This window comes from Odocoileus virginianus, chromosome 7, assembly GCF_023699985.2.
Source record: "Odocoileus virginianus isolate 20LAN1187 ecotype Illinois chromosome 7, Ovbor_1.2, whole genome shotgun sequence".
NCBI lineage: Eukaryota > Metazoa > Chordata > Mammalia > Artiodactyla > Cervidae > Odocoileus > Odocoileus virginianus.
In genome coordinates, this window is record NC_069680.1 from 60,499,945 (window position 1) to 60,512,349 (window position 12,405).

Here is a 12,405-nt window from a genome sequence, read left to right on the forward strand (position 1 = left end):
AATGTATGTAAAGGGCTTGGCACAGAGTGAAATATCTAAATAAAAGGTAGGTTGTTGGCATAAAATCTTAAAGAGGGTTTTGGATGTATGGCTTAGAAATGAGGAGCTAGAATAGTCCAGAGTGGTGGCTTTAGATTCAGTTATCCCACTGATGTCACTAGACTAACATGCTCTTGAAGGATTGGCAGGTGACAGACATTGTGCAGCGGTTTTCAGGGAGTGGAATAGCAGGAGCAATGTCAGAAAAGAGACTCACATCCAGGAAATAGCTTGTGTTTATGAGTAGGCCTAGTATGTAGGGGAAAGATAGGTAGGTATTAATGATTATAAATATTATAAATATCACACATTTAATACTCACTATCTGCCAGGCACCTTGAGAAGTGCTTTAAAATTATGATGTAAATTAATCTTCCCAATACAACATAAAGTATCCCCATGAAATGCTGAAACTTGCCAGCCAAATACCTCTTTTAGGACAAAGTGCTATACTGAAGAGAAACGGTTAGGAGTGGAATCTGAATCAAATGGAACAGTGAAGAGTCAAGTGCTTTGGCCACCTGATGCGAAGAGCCAACACTGGAAAAGACCCTGATGCTGGGAAAGACTGAAGGCAGGAGAAGTGGGTGACAGAGGATGAGATGGTTGGATGACATCACTGACTCGATGGGCATGAGTTTGAGCAAACTCCAGTAGATAGTGAAGGACAGGGAAGCCTGGTGTGCTGCAGTCCATGGGGTGGCAAAGAGTCGGACACGACTGAGCGACTGAACAACAGGAAGCAGTTCTTAAATTCCTCTCATGTTTTAAAGACATTTTCCAGTACAACAGAAGGGGGAGCCCTAGAGACATGAATCTTGGCCAAGAAATCTGCCCATTCTTCCCATTCAAGAGTACAGGGAAATCTACCCAACTTAAACATGGGCAACAGCGAAGGGCTGAAGGGAGAAACTCAGGGTTTTTATATAAGAAAAGGAGCTGCTGAGCATAATAACAGGCCAGCAGACAATGAAGTTCTCTAGAAAACCATGCCTATAAAACTAATGAAAAGTTTAATTTAATATTTCAAAATAAGTTAAAAATTTTTTTAATGACTAAAGGTATGAAATGAAAGCATAATACAGGATAATAAAAATTCATAAATGAGATGATGGGACAAAGAAAGACTTAAGAGGAGTTCATGTAGAATCCAGTAAGGAAAAACTGTTTTTCTCCTTTAAAAAGAAAAACCATCTCAGAAATGAAAGCATGTGAATACAGGAGGAAGTAAATAACACAAATAACATCATAAGAGAAACAGAAGATTAAAAAGGAGGAAAGTTAAAAAGAAATAAAAAATAAACTGGAGAATGGGGAAAAAAAAGGATATGAGAGAAAATGATAGATATGGAAGAGAAGATCCACCCTCTGTATAAAAGAGAACCTGAGGGAAATTCAAGAAAAGAAACAGAATGTTTCATGGACACAATGTCAATGAAAGACTTTAATTTACTTCTCTTTGTAACTAATTAAACAAATAGACAGTAAAATCAGTAAAGATATAAAAGATTTGAAAAGCACAATTGGTAAGCTTGATCCAATTAATGTACATAGAACACTGCACTCATGTACTGAAGAAATACATCTTCTTTAAGTGTACACTGAACATTACTCTAAATCATCTATCTGTTGGGCCATAAAGTAAGTCTCAGAAATGGAATCAATTTTAATGGATTGAAATTTTACAGGGATTATTGTTATCTAATGGTTTTAGCTAGAAATCAATAACAAGAACAACAAAAAAAAATCCCAAGATGTTTGGAAATCAGCAAATAGACCCTAAGACAAAGAATAAATTAGAAAATACTTTAAACTTAATGATAATAAAAATATAATATGCTAAAATGTGTGGGATATGATGAAAGTCTTGCTTAGAGGGAAATTTGAGGTCATAAATGCATATATCAGATAAGGAGAAAGATTTATTATCAATAATTAAGGTATATATTTCAAGATGTATAAAAGGGTAGCAGATTAAATCCAGTGTAGAAAGGAAATAATAAAGAGAGGAAATTAATGAACTAGAAAGCAGAATAAAGGAGAATCAATAACTATAGTTTTTTTTTTAAATGACAAATAAAAATCATTAACCTTTAGCCAGGTATGTAGAAAAAGAGAGAGAAGGCACAAATTGACAAGATCAGGAATGAAAAAGGTAATATCACTACAGGGCCTATGAACATAAAAAAGATCATAAGATGATATTAGGAATAATTTCATGCCCATAAATTTGACAATTTAGATAAAAATCAATACTTTTCTTAAAACCATAGCTTACTTGTGAGTAACTAATACTTACAAAACCATGTTACTTACTTAACATGAAAGAAATAAAAAACTGGAATAAGCTCATACCTAGAAAATAAATGTTTTTCCTTTTTATAATTAAGATTTGTGTTCCACAAAAGTCACCCTTTTAAAGTATAAAATTTAGTGGCATTAAGTATATGCACAGTGTGGTGCAACCATTACCGTGATCAGTTCCAGAACACTTTCATTACTGTTGAAAAGAAACCCATATCCGTTAGCAGTCACTCTCCAATTTCTCCTCCCCTCTTAGTGCCAGTCCCTGGCAACAACTAATCTGCTTTCTCTCTTTGTGGATTTGCCTCTTCTAGAAATTCCTTATAAATGTAATCATGTGATGTATATATGTGGTCTTGTGTGTCTGGATGCTTTCACTTAGCATGAGCCTTCAAAATTTATCCATGTTGTAACATTTACCAGTGTTCTATATTTTTCATGTCTGAGTAATATTCCATGGCATAGTTATAGGTACCACATTTTGTTTATCAAATTATCACATGATAGATTGTTTCCACTTTTTTACTATTATGAGCAATGGGACTATGAGCATTCAGGTACAAGTTTTTGTGTGGACATACTTTTTCATTTCTTTGGGACATATACCTAGGAGTAGAACTGCTGGGTCATATTGTAACTCTATGTTTAACTTTTTGAGAAATTACCAAACTATTTTTTCAAAGCAGCTGCACCATTTTACATCCCCACCAACAGTGTTCTCAACACTTACTGTTATCTGTTGTTTTGATTATAGCCATCCTAGTGCATGTTAAGTGGCGTTGAGTTATTTGTCTTACCATTTAGTTGTAAATTTCTTTGATATATTCTGGATACTAGACTCTCTTCAGATATATGATTTGCAAAACTTCACTCCCACTCTGTGGGTTGTCCTTTTCACTTTCTTGATAGTATTTTTTGAAGCACAAACGTTTTTAACTTTGATAAAGTTCAATTTATTTTTTTCTTTTGTGGCTTATATTTCTGGTGTCAAGTTTAAGAGACAGTTGCTCAATACAAGGCAGGATTGCCTAATCCATGAGGATTTACAGTTGTATTTTATTCTACAAATTTTGTGGTATCAGATTTTGCCTTTAGGTCTTTGATCCACTTTTTTTCAGGTGATAAATTAATCTTGCTAAATATCCTAAGAAAATCTCCACTGTTAGAAAAACATGGTTACTATCAAAAGACAGTATGGATATGAAAAATCTAATCCTAAAGCATACAGTCTGAATGATATAATGGTGGAATAAGAGAACTCCTACTTACTATTATTTTTCCCTTTGAATTTTATTGAGATACTATGTAAGTTTAAGGTGTATGTACAGTGTAATGACTTGCCTATGCTGTGAAATGATTACCACATTTCAAACAAATGATTAAGTTAGCATCCTTTGATCCATTTTGAGTTAACTTTATAAATGATGTGAGGTAAAGGTTCAACTTCATTCCCCCCGCCGCCCCCATAGCGAGTTGAGACTTTCTTGTTGGCTCAACGGTAAAGAATCCACCTGCAAGGCAGGAGCTGCAGGAGACATGGATTCGATCCCTGGGTAGGGAAGATCCCCTGGAGGAGGAATCTAACCTAATTCCAATATTCTCACCTGGAGAGTTCCCATGGACAGAGGAGCCTGGTAGGCAACAGTCCATACAGTTGCAAAGAGTCAGACATGACTTAACACACACACACACACCCACATAGCTAGTTGTTCCAGAACATTTGTTGAAAAGACTAATTTTTTCCCATTGATTGATCTTGGTACACTTGTTGAAAATCAATTGACTATAAAAGCATGTATTTAGAGATTTCCCTGGTGGTCTAGTGGTTAGGACTCTGCACTTTCACTGCCAAGGGTGGAGGTTTGATCCCTGGTTGGGGAACTAAGATCCCACAAGTCACATAGCATGGCCAAAAAAAAAAAAAAAAAATGCATGCGTTTATTTTGGGGTCTTCAATTTTATTTCATTGATAATATGTCTATCCTTGTGCTATACCTAAGAACCTTATGAAGGGCATTCTCAAAAAGCAAGACCTCCGTTACTAGGAGTGTTTTAATTCTATCATCAAGCTTCTCTTCTGACTGTGTGCATTGGCACTGGAGTCAGCTTACCCTCTCCTGTGGCTTCTGTCGCCATCAGAGGCTGATGAGCCTCACATTTCTCCGCCGCCCAGGGAGCTGGGATGGGTTCCCTTGACTGAGTTCCAGAAACCTCAAACCTTTGTCCCAACCAACACTTCCCTTTCCCTTCTGAACTTCTCTTCCTCGTTTCAGGGGATGATTCCCACCGGCTACCAATCACCAAGGCAAGAGCCAATGGAATCATCTTTATTTGCTCCTCTTTTCACCCCTCCCTCCAATCCATCAATAACAATGTAGAGTCACTCATCTTCTCAGGTTTGTGTCCCCTTTCCTAGACCTAAAGACAATAGGATCAGGCCTCCAAATCTTGCCTGTGGCTTATTGCACAGCCCCTCATGTGCTCAGATACACTCCTGGTAAACAGATTGCTCTCCTATCCAGCCACCTTCCATGCCCCCTACCACCTAAGGGATAAACATCCAACTTGGGAGGGGTGCCAAATAGGAGCTAGGCATCTAGAGGCAAATCAGATAGAATCATGGAGTCAGAGGAGCTGGCAGTGGGGGAGGGTACATACTGTGGATAGTGGAGGATTAAAGATCAAGTTTAAAAATATTGTTTTGAGCCTCTATTGGGGCAGACACTGTGTTAAGCCCTTAATGTGCATTATCTCATTTAATCTTTACATAAGGTCACATAGGAGGCAGCAGAGTTGGGTCTGAACCCTGTACTTGACCACCAGATGGCTTCTGTGCAGGGTTGTGGGCAGCCAGTCCTGCACCACAGCAGTTGGGGTGAAACACCAGGGAGGAGAGCAATCCTTGCCTGAACAGTCGCTCATCCTCTTACCCTGCATTTTCTTGTCCTGCTCTTCGTTTTGCAGATGAGGAAAATAAGACTCAGAGGTCCCTCAGCCAGCAGAAAGCAGAGCTGGACTGACACAGAACATCCGACCTCAGAGCTTCCTGGGAGGGGGATCCGATGTGATGAAGGTAGTAGCCCTGATCGAGGAACGGGGAGGCCCAACTTCCAGGCTGGTGCACCCATGTATGCATAACCTGGAGGTGATGGGAAGGTGTCACTTCTTCATGTGTTCTCAAGCCAGCCCTGTGTACTGCCAGGGCTATTGTGAGGCCCAAGGAGCTAGAGCCGGTCTAGTGCTCCAGGGAGCAGGAGCACGCTATGCATGAACATAGGCTGGTGAGCAAACGTCAGAGGTCCTTATTGCTGTCCCGTGATGCTGAGGGAAGGGGGCGTCTGGGTGCCTGCAGAAAAGATTAGACCATGAGGGAGGAAGGCAGTCTTGCGCTTAAGGTGAGAAACGACTGTCTTAACAAGTTAGAATCATCCTGTTATGAAATGAGCATCCTTCAGAGGTAATGAGCTCCCACCCCTGGGGAGAGGCAAGCAGCTGATAGAGCGTGTGCCCTGGGGTGGACAAGACATGAGTCATCTCAGTTCCAAGACCAGTTCATCTTGAGAGTCTAGCTTTCTGAAAGGCTGTGCTTCTCAATGCAAAGAGAGTTCTGGGGGCAGACCCTGCTATGTTTGAAAGCTTATTGTCAAGGAGTGAGGAAAATGCTATTTTAGGTTTACCAGCAGATTTTTTTTAAACTGAGGAATAGTTGATTTATGATGTTTCAGGTACACAGCAAAGTGAGTTACTTATGCATACTTACATGTATATATATTTCAGATTCCTTTGCATTATAAGATATTGAACTTAGTTCCCCATACAATAGAGGAAGTCCTTGTTGTTCATCTATTTTATAAATAGTAGTATATATATATATACACACACAGTATAGTATAGTATATAGTGTATATTATATATAGTACATACAGTACTGTGTGTATGTTAATCCCAAACTCCTAATTTATCTCCCCACTGCCCCTCTCCTCTTTGGCAACCATAAATTTGTTTTCTGTGTCTGTGAGTTCTTTTCTGTTTTGTAAATAAGTTCACTTGTATCTTGGTTATTGTAAAACAGTGCTGCAATGAACCCTGGGGTGCTTGTATCTTTTTGAATTAGAGTTTCCAGATTTTCCAGATATATGCCCAGGAGTGGGATTGCAGGATCATATGCTAACTCTAGTTTTAGTTTTTAAGGGAGCCTCCATGCTGTTTTCCATAGTGTCTGTACCAATTTACATTCCCACCAACAGCGTAGGAGGGTTCCCTTTTCTCCACACCCTCTCTAGTACTTATTATTTGTACTTTTTGATGATGGCCATTCTGACTGGCAGATCTTTTACTGTTTTTGTTCTTCATTTGGTTTGGAAAAGAACTAAAAGATTGAATTTATCTTTGGATTAAAGATGGAGCTTTGGTTAAAAAGAGAATCCACTTTAAAATGAGCCTTTGGAGAAGAGGAAGAGAATGGATCAGATCCTGAGGGGCCCTGGGATCAGACCTATGGGTCTGAGGTGGGCAGTGAGGGATGGAGTCATCTTCCCTCTGACTGAGACCCGTAGGCTTCAGAGCCTGGCCCCTGGGGGTGGGGTGGGAAGTGTGATTGTCTCCAGTCCCACCCAGGGTGGGCAACAGACAACGTGGCAACAAGCAGAGGACATCTGAGGGACAGGAAGTCAGGAGCCTGCATAGAGGTGGCCAGCAGAATCCACAGGCTTCAGACCCAGGGTCGGTTTGAAAGTGGTCTTTGCTGTAGTATAAGGCCCTCTGGAGAATTATAAAATGGTTTTGTTGAGCGTTAGCGGCCCAGTGACTGGTACATCTCTTTCTTCTCCTTGAAAAGAATTTCCATCAAAAGAAATACACTCATGACAGGCATATTTGTTGTTCCTTGGAATCTCAGAGCAGCTTCTACTGATTTCAGAGGTATATGAAACTTTTCCATGAATTGACCACCTGGGACAGGTGGTCAGGACTGAGTGGGGTGAGGAGGAGGCTAGGACAGCCCTGTTTGGTTCCCATTCCAGGATGAGGAGGATGGAAACAAGGCCCCTAAGTGGTCTGAGGAGATTTGGGACTAGAGCAAAGTCAAGTTCATTGTAGCCCCTTCACTCCCTCTGCAGCAAGGGGCTCCGAGCAGGAGAGGTCGGGCCCGAGAGCCACCCAGAGCCCACATTACAGGGTCCGTGTACTTAACAGCAGGCTGTCCTCATTCTCAGAGCCCAGCAGCATGGATCTCAGTGCCCGGTAGAGCATTGGAGGAGCCAGCTAAGGGTTGTATAATGATTCATGAATTCATTGCACAGCCAGGACACTTTCGCAGAGCACCTGGTAGAATAAAAAGCAAGGGAGGTCATACCCCCAACCCACCCCCTCCCAGTAGCTCTTGATCTGCCCCGTCAGCCACCTCCTAGCTCTCTCTCTCCTGGACAAAGGACCTCAGTGGAGCTTCCTGGGAACCCAGGCATCCCTGGTTGCTTTAGGGGAAGGCAGCAGGCCCAGCCTTTGGGTTGAGTGGGATGAACCCTCCCTATAAACCCCACCACAGTTCCTGGGAGCTCCCCCCAGACTTCCTGAGGGCTGGAGTGCAGTCACCCACTACTCTCGGGTGTGGGGCACCAGGAACCTCAGGTACGAACTCCAGAGACCCTTCACTGAGGGAACAGGAGTCTTTGACCTCTGGCTTCTGGGCAGTAAGTTTGGGGTCACAAGAGCCAAGGCAGTCGTTGTCCCAGCCAGAGTCCTGCACCCTCAGGTTCCCTCCACCCTGTGGCCAGGAGCACGTCCCCGAAGTCTAGCTGTATTGTCCACCTGGGGTTGTTATCATTCCATACTGTGATGGTTCTCTGCCCCTGGCCACTGAAGACGACCTTCAGATGGGCATCCGTGGCCCTACAGTCTCCCTGCAGACCTGTCGCCAGGAAGTTCATGACCTCCCACCAGTCCGGGCCCCTCTGCTGGGGACAGCAGTCCTGGTTGGTGGCCACCAAGCCATGGCACACACACCGGCAGAGGTCACTGGGGTTCTTCCATTGTCCCTCCAGGAGCCAGAAAAAACTCTGTGCAAGAGGCAGTGGGTATGGATGAGCTCATAGCTTTGATTTTGTTTAATGTTTCCCTCTGACTATAAAAGCAATACTTACTCACGTTAGAAGTTTAAAAAGTATAGAAAAATTATTCAAATAACATAGTAAATGCTCTCACAGCAGAGTTCTCCATCTCCAGCCACATCACTGACTCCCCTCTTAGTAAGCTAGCGCTGCGGGGTCAATCCTATCTCAGGAAGCTCCTTTGAGGCCTCCCAAGTGGCCTCTGCTCATCCCCCTCTGTCTCTATGCTTCTCATTGCAAATGGAACATGGCTACTCCTTCCTTCCCAGCATTACATTCTCCTTGCCCTTTCCCCCACCCAACAGGCCTCACCTCTGCAAGAAGCGGCACTCTACCAAGTGCATGCAGACGCTGTATTGGTCCTGGAACATCGGCCAAGCCCCACGTCACTTTCTCGGGAGAGTGGGAGAGCTGGTTTTGGCCCTGGCCAGGTAATGCTGGGAGCTGGAGCCCTGGGTGGGCCAGTGGGTGACGGCCTAATGCAGGTGTTGCAGGGTAGCCTGCTGCAGGGCGTCAGACCAGAGGGTGCATGTGCCACTGGGCCACGAGAAGTGCTATGTGTCCTCTAGGAAGGAGCCCAGGTGTCAGAGGCTGGTCACATCCAATGAGTTCCCCCATCGGCCACAGCTGGGCCCGAGGGTCACAGCAGGAGGTGGGTGCCTGAAAGAGTTGTAGAGTCAGGGGCACCGGCTCACGGGGAGCTGAGCCCTAGAAGGAAGTATAAGAGCAGGTCTCTGCAGCTTCTCACCTCCCTCCCTCCTCAGCCTCTCCACGCACCACTGACTCGGTCACACCTGCCCTCTTTCTAGCACCTCCACCTCCAGCAGGGGTAGGTCTCCTTGGCAACAGCAGAGCGAGTGTCAGGTGCAAAGCAGGAGCTGAGCGTGGCTCTGCTGAGTGTTCTCAGGGGCCCTCTGGAAGGAAATAGGCCCCATTCTGAAGCCAGTGGGTCTTGGTTACTGTTGCTGAACTAAACTTGGGTCTGCTCGTCCGACAAGCAGTGAAGACAATCGGCTGACACCAGGTTGTGGTGAAGGAAAATACAGCGTGAGTTGCAGGGTGCCAAGCAAGGAGAAGGGGCAGCTACGCACAAAACAGCCAAACTGCCGGATGGCTTTCAGGCCAGGGTTTCCACAGGCACACTAAGGGTGAGGGGCGCGGGGTATGTTGATCAGCTCGCGGACGTTCTTTTGATTGATTGGTGGAGAGGTGACAGGGTGTTGTTTTGGGAAGCTCAATCGTCAATTTTATAGTTCCAGCCAGTCTTGGGTCTGAGTTCTGGTGGTCATCATGCAGTTAACTTCTTCTACCTGGCGAGGGGGTGGGGGTGAGTCTTAGTTTCTGTAAAACAACTCAAGTATATGTGTTAGGGTGTTATCTATAGCCCTTGAGGAGGAACTAAGTGTCCTTGACTTTGTTTTATGGCTAAGCTATTATTATTGTGTTTTGTTTGACTGCTTTCCTTTGTGTTCCTCTAATTATTAACTCATTACATTTGTTCTCTGGAACTTGGGGAATGCCTTTCTATAAGCAAGATGCAGGGGACAGGGGAGGTTTGTCTGGGAAGGCACCACTGGTCCTTCTCAATTTCATGACCAACCATCCCAGTTTGCCCAACAGGGACTTTGATTCTGTGACTGGAAAAGTCCTGGGCAAACCAGGAGGAGTTGCTCACCCTTGTCACCCACTCAGCCAACATTTGATCTGTGAGAAGTAGGGCAGAGGCCCTCTAGACCCATGTGGCTCTGGCCCCACTGTGATCACTGCATCTTTGAGACCTTGGGTGCTGTGCTGAATGGGTTCCAGTTCTGGCTCTGTGACCGTGGGTCAGAGCCGCTGTTTTCATGTCTGTAAACAGGAGCACTGATAAACACTTGCCCAGCAAATCACACTGGATCATTGTGGATGTGGAAGGACCTCATGGGGACCTCTGACGAGTGGCTGCTGGTGTTCTGGTTATCTTCATCCCTGTTCTTATTTCAGTGGGGAGAGCTTAGAAAACAGCCCAGCCTGTGGTCACCGTGTCTATACCCTGCTGCAGCTCTGTTTATTTGCTCTGCTTCCAGGCCTTTCTTATGGAAGCATATTTGTGGGCCATTTAATCATTGCCTCTCTCTCTTGTATAGCTTAGTACAATTTAAAGGGGCTTTCACATCCATGCTCAATTTTATTTGTTTCATTTACAGAGCACAGACTGTACCAAAGCCCCCAGACCCACATATCTGAGTATTTTGTCATCCTCATTTACAGCAAGAATACTAAATACAATCAGAATAACAGCGGACATTTATCAAGTCCTTATGATGTGCCAGGCACTCTGCTAAGTACTTTGCATACAGTGACAGTCCAACAAACCAGCTCTGTGATTTTCCCACTTTACAGACGAGAAAACTGAGACATGGCAGGGTGGTTGTTCAAGAAATAGTCCCCGAGTCGCAGAGCTGGTAAGTGGTGAGCCAGCATCGCTTATTTTCATTAAGCCCTTCTGGATCCTGCATCTGACAGGGACAAACCAGTAACAGTCTATAGAATCCCCCTGCCACAGTATCTACTCCTTGAGTTGGGAGCCCCAGGCTGCTGAGGTTGGAGAGAAGATGGAAAGAAGGAGGTGGAGGTGATTGATAAGGTACCTCCAGTTACTGCAGGTGCCCTGGGCAGGATGCGGGGGGAACCCAGGTTGAAATATTAGACTTACATTGTCCTGAGGCTTGACTTTGGTCAGTTCACCTCCACTTTCTGCCTTCAGTTTTCCCACAAGAGAAATTGTTGGCCTACTAGTAGTCATCATTTGCAGCGCTGCTACTTTGTGACAGCTTAGCATTTTCTGTGGGTTATCGGATTAATCTTTGTAAGATCCCTCATGAGTAAGTACTTTTTACTTTTCATTTTACAGATAGGGGAAGTGAGACACCTCAGAGGTGAAGTGACCTGTGCCAGGTCACTTGGGTGATTGGTTAGTGGTGTACTGGGCTTAAACCTGGGTCTGTTTGGTTCCAGAGCCCAAAACTTTAACCTCTGGGCTAAATGTGTGGAGGCCTCAGGTTCCTACCAGCTGGATGAGATCTGGGTTCCTTTGGGGCTTTCTCTCTTGCTAGGGTCAGGTAAGTAGTGCGAATCAAGTAGGAAAAAAGTCCCAGTGTAGGAGTCCTTTGTTGGCAGTCATATCTAAGTCAGGGGCTGCCCTCCAGGGGCTCCATTATCAGTCTGATGTGGTCCAGGAAGTGCCCACTCCGTCTCTAGGCTCCTTCCCTCTCCTAGACTGCAGCCACCTGGCTCTACCACCAGCTGTCACCTGGAGTGTCTTGGATTCTGCTTCCAGATGCTCTTGTCCAAGGTACAGCTCAGCTAAGGGAAGAAAAGGATGTGGCTCATGGCTTGCCCTTGTACTTACAAGGCAGGTAGGCTCTCTCGCTTAGCTTATAGTTTTATATAGCCCCCACAGTATCTTTAGGGAGATGTCTGTGGGTCTCTGTATGTGTGTGTGTGTGTGTGTGTGTGTGTGTATGTGTGTGTGTGCGAAGTCACTTCGGTTGTGTCCAACTCTTTGTGATGCTATGGACTGTAGCCCACCAGGCTCCTCTGTTCCTGGGACTCTCCAGGCAACGGTACTGGAGTGGGTTCCATGTCCTCTTCCAGGGGATCTTCCTGACCCAGGGATCAAACCCATTTCTCTCAAGTCTCCTACATTGGCAGGTGCATTCTTTACCACTCGTACCAACTGGGAAGCCCCGAGTATCTGTATATGACTGTTTTTTTGAGGATTTCTGTATAACAAGATGAAGACCTTATCTCTTCCAAGGGCAGAGGGCATATTTGTCCACTGTGCCCCCAGAGCAATGATGAGGCAGACTTGCTAGTAGCCCCTTATTGTAAGATTGGAATTTCCTAAACTCAGGGTTCCTCATTTGTGAACAACCATCTGTGGGCACAGTATCCATCTAGGCCTGCGTCCAACCTG